The following is a 7,457-nucleotide window of genomic DNA, read 5'->3' on the forward strand; positions in this document are numbered from 1 at the left end:
CGCATAATTATTTCTACATACGTACTTTGATTCTCCAAGTATTTAGTATGTTAACATTAACTGATATGCAGTTCTCTTACTGAAGATGTCTTAAAATTTATTCCGTTTGATGTAGACTTGTTTTCACTTATGTTTAAAGATTTACAATTGATGATAGTAATACCTCTGTGTGTCCGGTTAGGAAAAAATTAAATTATATATAAAATGGAAATTCTAACCTTAGCTTACTATTAATTTTAGTAGAATAGATGAAAAGTATTTTTTTATTTACGGACAGAACATTAAAATAGATAGTGAGATAATAATGGAGAACGCATAAACAAGGAAGCATAACACCTCCACTCAATGAGAATTATTAATGGAGCATAAATTGTTCATATTGAAATAGCTTTATAATTAACATCTGAAATGTTTTTAAATTAAATATTCAACCTTAAAGTAGAGAAATATCGGAAAAAATAAGCTATTCCAGAAAATTAACGCTTAAAAGTTTTATTTCTATATATAATACTTGAGAATTTAGTATAACCTTGCGAATATCTAGTATATATGAATTATATGACCGGTCAATTCATATAGATAGATAGATAGATAGATAGATAGATAGATAGATAGATAGATAGATAGATAGATAGATAGATAGATAGATAGATAGATAGATAGATATAGATAGATAGATATAGATAGATAGATAGATAGATAGATAGATAGATACATACATACATACATACATACATACATACATACATACATGCATGCATGCATACATACATACATACATACATACATACATACATACATACATACATACATACATACATAGAAACATAAACACTCACAGATACACATGCATATATATATATATAATGAAACGAAATATAAATAATCAAAATTATTCATTTTCAGAAAGTGGGTGGGGATGCAACCGCTGAAAGCAAAATGATCACTTATTTCATCAAGTACATCATCTTTCTTTTAGATCGATTGTTGCAAGGAGTCATACGACCCCTAACAGCAATCAATCTCATATTTACTTTCAGTCAAAATAATAGTAGTATTAACGCGTTGTTCTAGGAAAGGAAAGATGGCGGGAGCTTTGTTCGTTTGATTTCTAATGTTATATAAAATCAGCAGGTAAAAATCACCGAAATAACGAGGAAAACAACATGATTAACTATAAAGAGGAGCATAATTGGAGGTATCTTCCTAATATTACTTCAAACATAATAGCATTCAGGTTAAAGTCTGCCAGTCTTTATTTGAAGAAAGGAAATGTCCTTACTACATATCTAATTTAGAATTCGTTTCTTTATCGATCTCATTCAGTAACCATTTGACTCCATTCAAATTTTGTCCATTATACGCAATTCTCGAAATTGCACATTAAATTCTTATTTTTTTCTTACTTTCATGTTTTTGGAAGAGACTGTTTTCAGTATATGAAAAAGTAAATCAATCGGTAGATTTATTAGACGAAGATGTTAAGATTATTTCAAATTATGTTGGATTATCTGAATCAATTCTCATCATTCAACTTTTCTGCCAAATATATATTCTCCAATGACTTCATATTCTTCACCAAACCTTTCCTTTCCCTTTTTCTGTTTTTTCCCCCCTAAATCCCGACTGAAGCCTACCAAACTGTTCTTAACAATCTTACTCAATCCAACCGTAGCACTTTTTTAAACTCCAATTTTCTTCAATGCCATTTTGATGTTAATTATCTTTTATTGACTTGTTCTCGCCAAACCTACCATTTTCTTCTAAAGCTGAACCGTCCAACAAAGAGAGTAGAGGTTATTATAATGTGCACACTGATGATTACTACTTTCCCTTGATAAAGATGCAAAAACCATATCTTTTCTTTGATTTATTGATTTTGTTTTGACAATATATCATCTAAGTGATAAATATCTACGATAACTGATACTTCTAGCAATCAAACATACATCCATTTTCTCACGCTTTCTTTCTCCTCTTTCTCTTCTCTCTCTTCTCTCTTTCTCTCTTCATATTTCTCTCTCACTCACTCACACGCTCTCTCTCTCTCGCTCTCACTCACATGCTCTCGCTCTCACTCACATGCTCTCGCTCTCTCTCTCTCTCTCTCTCTCTCTCTCTCTCTCTCTCTCTCTCTCTCTTATACCTACCATTATATTTATTTCAGATTTAAACTTGTGTATCGAACGTGTATCTCTTGATTCCCCGACACCAAAAACAGAACGAAAGAAATGTTCCAATAAAATCGACCAATTAACTTTCCTTTGAAGTTTATTTTCTCTTGACTTTAGAAAGACTCTGCCTATCCAACGCTAAGTAAACACTGTGTGTGTGTGTCTCTGTGTGTGTGTTTGTTTATTTATGTGTCTTTGTGTTTGTGTGTATGTGTTTCTGTGTGCGTGCATGTGAATGTGAGCCTGTCCATGTAATGTATACGTGTGTGTGTGTAGCTATATATGGAAGTGTACTTATGCAAAAATATATTACATTTGCATTCGGGCACAATTTGGCGTTGGTAGTAATATTGTTTGGAGGTTCGGAGTTTGATGTCATTGTGCGACACGTTGGGCAACTGGTATCTGTTATGACCTCGGGTTGATTCAAGCCTTCTGACTGAAACTGGATGAACAGAAACAGTGCAGAAGCTAGTCAAATAAACCCAACCGGTATCACATCTCCCCTACGAAGATGAGAGACATTGACATTCCTCTTCTAAATGATGCACTTACAACGTAAATTTCGTAAAGGTCTTAGTACATCTGAAGTTGGCTTTTAACTAATAAAATTTAGTTCTAATGAAAACTAGAGAAGAAATAAGTTTCCTCCTGGATAGAACTCTGGTCTATCATAGGTAGCATTCTACGTGGTTTTGTATCTATTTCGTTTAACATAGTTAAATATAAGAACACATTTATAATAAAGCTATTAAAACTCTTGTAGTAGATTTACACTCACACCCTAGTGGCAGTTTTTCACAAAGATATATCCACATGACTATTTCACCTGTAGCATGTTAGTATAACTAAATCGATTAAGTTTCGGAAAATGCCATTCAAATAATATTTCAGTGAACGATTACAAATAGGTTTAAAGTTTCGCTGATTTTTTTTTTCTTTTATCGCAGTAGTTGTTTCATTGAAAACGATTTTTGCATTTTAAATCAGGAACAATTTTAACTTAAGAATGTGGAAAATACTAAAATCCTCACAAAATAGACCTATTCTTTGGATAGATACGCTTTTCAAATATGTTTCTCATAGCCTATTGTACGATGAATGATATGCATTTACCTTTAGGGTTCAATAATATAACGTATTCTACACATGTTATTTTCTGTTCTCTTCTGAATCTGTTTTTTATGCAGTCATTACATGCATGTACATTCAATGGTTAAGTATAGAAAATGAATATTTTAAAATGTTCGAGATTAGTTTGAATCATGTTTCAGCAATTCCAACAGTATGTGCTGCAAAAATTATTTGCATACTCAAGATTTTGAACTTACTCAAGTAACTCAATCTTCAAAATTATATATCTACAAAATTGATAAATATTTCCTTCAAACAATCGAGATATTTTGAAACTATTTGTAGTTATGCAATTACATACAGAACTGAATTATAATCAATTATATTATGAATCCCGGAGCAGGTGCGTTTCTGGATAAAGTATGACATTTTAAACACACATAGTTTTGTATCTTTACTTCATTAGCATTTGTAATATGCATTAATTTTCTTCAAACATTAAGATGATCAAAGTTAATAGAATCTCAGATGGTTAGGTCATTAGAAGTAGAATCTCAGATTCAGGACTCATTTATGGTCAAAACTATTCCACTCCAGTTATGCAAATAATGCCCGTTAAGAAGGCATGAATGTTGCAACATCTAGTCACCGGATTTACAATCATGAGGTAATTAGTTCGATTCCCGGACCGGGCTGTGTGTTGTGTTCTTGAGCAAGGCAGTTATTTCACATTGCTCCAGTTCAATCAGCTGCAGAAACGAGTTGTGACGTCACTAGTGCCAAGCTGTATCGGCCTTTGGCTTTCCGGTGGCATGGAGAGAAGAGGCTGATATGCATGGTCAACAACCTTGTCCGCTCTTGTACCTCGGAGGTAATTTTTGTAGGTGCAATCCCATGCTCATTCATGACCGAAGGGGGTCTTTACCCTTTATGTATGTATGTATATATATATATATATATATATATATATATAGGGAGAAGTCACCAAAAACACAAAAGACGAAGACAGGTGGTGTAGAAAACAAAAAGATGTATTAGTATAACGCTCGAGAATTGAAAAAGTCTTTAACGTTTCGAGCCTGAGTGGAAATGTGCCTAAGTATTCGCCACCAATTACAACACATGTTTTATATCTTCACAAATAGAACTGTTAATATTTGGAAATTAACTAGGAAACCTATTCACTAATTCAAACGACTTAGTCAGACAAAAGAAGAAAGGGCGAAAAACAGGTCTCTGCTCAATACCTTTTCTTTTTAGTTCACAAGTGAAAAATATTGTGATTGGCTACTCGCTCAACGTGATGAGATTTGAGAAGGGATATTCCAAACAGGTTAAATATACCCATCAAAAATAATTCTGTTTAATATCTCCCTACAACACACTAAATTTTAATGCCTCAAAAATATAACTTTCCTATGTCCAATACCATCAGCAATGGGTCCTTCCAGTATTGAGGAACTGTATCATTTTCACGCAGATTATCAATAAGATTATGTAAAAGATCTAGGTTCCTAGTTACTCCTAATTGAAGTACTTTTACTTGAGTACCATCAACATCAATAGCTTTTCCTGGGTGCTACAGGCAACATATAATCTACTACAGCATGTTACATTGTCGGGATTTCAGCAACTAAACCACGGCCCACTGCCTCCAAGCTAGAACGTAAAAGAAGAAACAAAGCAAGACCCATGAAAGGAAAATATGAACCAAACATATAAGCAACTATCTAGAAATACAATGTAGGGATTTAGAAGTTTACGAGACGGTAAACGAACAAGCTGATAATCCAATAAATATGTAATGATTTGCTGAAGTAAGCAAATTGCACGACTACTGAAATTGCAGATTACATGAGAGTTTGAGATCTTGGTATATGAAAGGCCTTGATGTTGATTTTAGCTGCTGTATTGCAAAATTAAATGAGCAGTTGTAACTTTCTTTGACAGTATTTTTTTTTAATAATCTACGGTGTTGGTCGTACTTTTGGTGAAGGAACTTTTGTACGAAAATGAAAATATACTTGCGAGGATTTTAAAAACTAAAACTGCAGTGTAGTTGGACCGTAGTAATTTGCATGCAGTGTGTTCGTTGTTGTTTGGGTTGCTTGTGATGCGCATTGTGTGCTAGTTTTCATACTTTAAACTCTGCTTAGCATCAACGTGTCGTCATAATTCTGAGAGGTTCTGGTCAATTTTTTATCGGATAATATGTTTGAATAGTGTTGATGATGTTCTTAGATGGCCTTTTAATGGTGTGAAGTTGGTGGTTTGAGTTTTTTTTTTAATACACAATAGCATTTCTTTGAGTTTTCTGAAGGGTTGGAACTACTACTCTCTAAAGTAGGAATATCATCATTGACACCTTAGCAGAACTAGAGTTAAGACTAGTACAAGAAATATCTGAAAGTCCAACGTTTAACTTTGTTTCTGGTATTAGTCTTGGATCTAGTTCTTCTAAGGTTTCAATGATAATCTTCCTACCTTAATCCAACTAATAACAGTTTATCTTTAGTGATATTATGAGCTTGTTGTCGCGATAAAAGTAACAAAGATTTACTATTTTGTGCTTAGTATGTATATAGTATGAACAATTTTCCTGTTGAATTTCGTTACCCATCCTTATGTCAAAGAATATATGGTTGCCTTTTCCAATCCTTATGACCTCTTCAAAGGTTTTCGAGCCGTAAATAGTATGATTTCTCGGTTTCTGTACGTGTTTGTTAATATTGCTGCAGAGAAATATTTTGCAAGTTGTCATTTATCTGTTATTTTTTGTTTTATTTTATTCAACAGTAAAAACATGTTTTTTTTCTATTTTATTTATATATTTTTGAGCCTTTGAATCTTTGCTAATATTGCCCTTGAAAATCTAAAAGAAGTTGTTATTATAAGTTTTAAAACTTGCACTAATAACTGTATTGAAAAGCGTGGATTCGAACTGGTTCAATATTTCGTATGGCTTTGGATCTTAAAGCCTAAGTTGTATTTCAAAGATAGATTTAAAATGCTACTTTTTTTTTTCAAAAAACAAAACAGCTCTTCTTACGTCATTCATCTAGCGATATCTTCAGTTTGCTTGATGAGATGCTTGATATATGGCTTCTTTCCTGGGATGGGTACGTTTCTATTTGCAAATCCAATTTGATGTTGCTTCACAATTCATCTGGAGAGTGATTGATATTTAGAGAAAGAAATAATACGATACAGGAGAGGGGAGTACACTAGATTGAGAGTGTGATACTAGCGGGATAGTAACTAAGTTACGGTGACGTAAGTTATAATCTGATACAAACACTTCATATTAATTCATGTCGGAGATTCTCCTGTCGTCTACGACACGAGAAGGCTTGCTGATCAACCGGACAGATTATTTTTTGCGATCAAATATTTCTGCTGTATATTAGCTCTCTCCCTCTATTAAAAATACATTGTCAGATGTCAACGATTTCGAAGAGTAAAACGAGATGAAGTGTTTTGCTGAATAACACAACGCAGCACTTGGTCCTGGAATCAAAACCACGATTTCACGATCGTGAATGCAACTCCCTAAGCAGAATGCACACTCTCTTACTTTCATACATACATACATACATACATACATACAAACATACATACATACATGTATACATGTATACATACATACATGTATACATACATACATGTATACATACATACATGTATGTATACATGTATGTATGTATGTATGTATGTATGCATCAGGTCATCCCATAAGTTCTGTCCGAATTTTGAATTTTAAAAAAACAAGTAATCAAATGTTATATTTAATTGAAATTTAATCATCAATGTACTTTCTCTGATTATCTATGACTTCCTTCCATCTATTTACAAGCTTTTTAATCCCATCAATGTAAAACTCTTTTGGTTTCGACCTCCTCCTGGCTTGCAAAAGTCATGTCCCCCCAAATGATTCTGTAAACTACGAAACAAATGGTAGTCTGAAGGAACAAGGTCAGGAGAATAAGGTGGATGAGGAATTTTTTCCCAACCAAGCTCTTCGATCTTCTGTGATGTGATCTTTGCAGTGTGGGGTCACGCATTAACTTGATGAAACATCACTCCTTTTCGATTCACTAAAGCGGGTCTTTTTTCTTCAAAGCTTGGTTCAAACGCTCTAATTTCTGACAGTAGACTTGAACATTGATTGTTGCGTTAGGTGGTAACAATTCAAAGTGAATTACTCTTTTG

This window comes from Octopus bimaculoides, chromosome 2 (genome assembly GCF_001194135.2).
Source record: "Octopus bimaculoides isolate UCB-OBI-ISO-001 chromosome 2, ASM119413v2, whole genome shotgun sequence".
Classification (NCBI taxonomy): domain Eukaryota; kingdom Metazoa; phylum Mollusca; class Cephalopoda; order Octopoda; family Octopodidae; genus Octopus; species Octopus bimaculoides.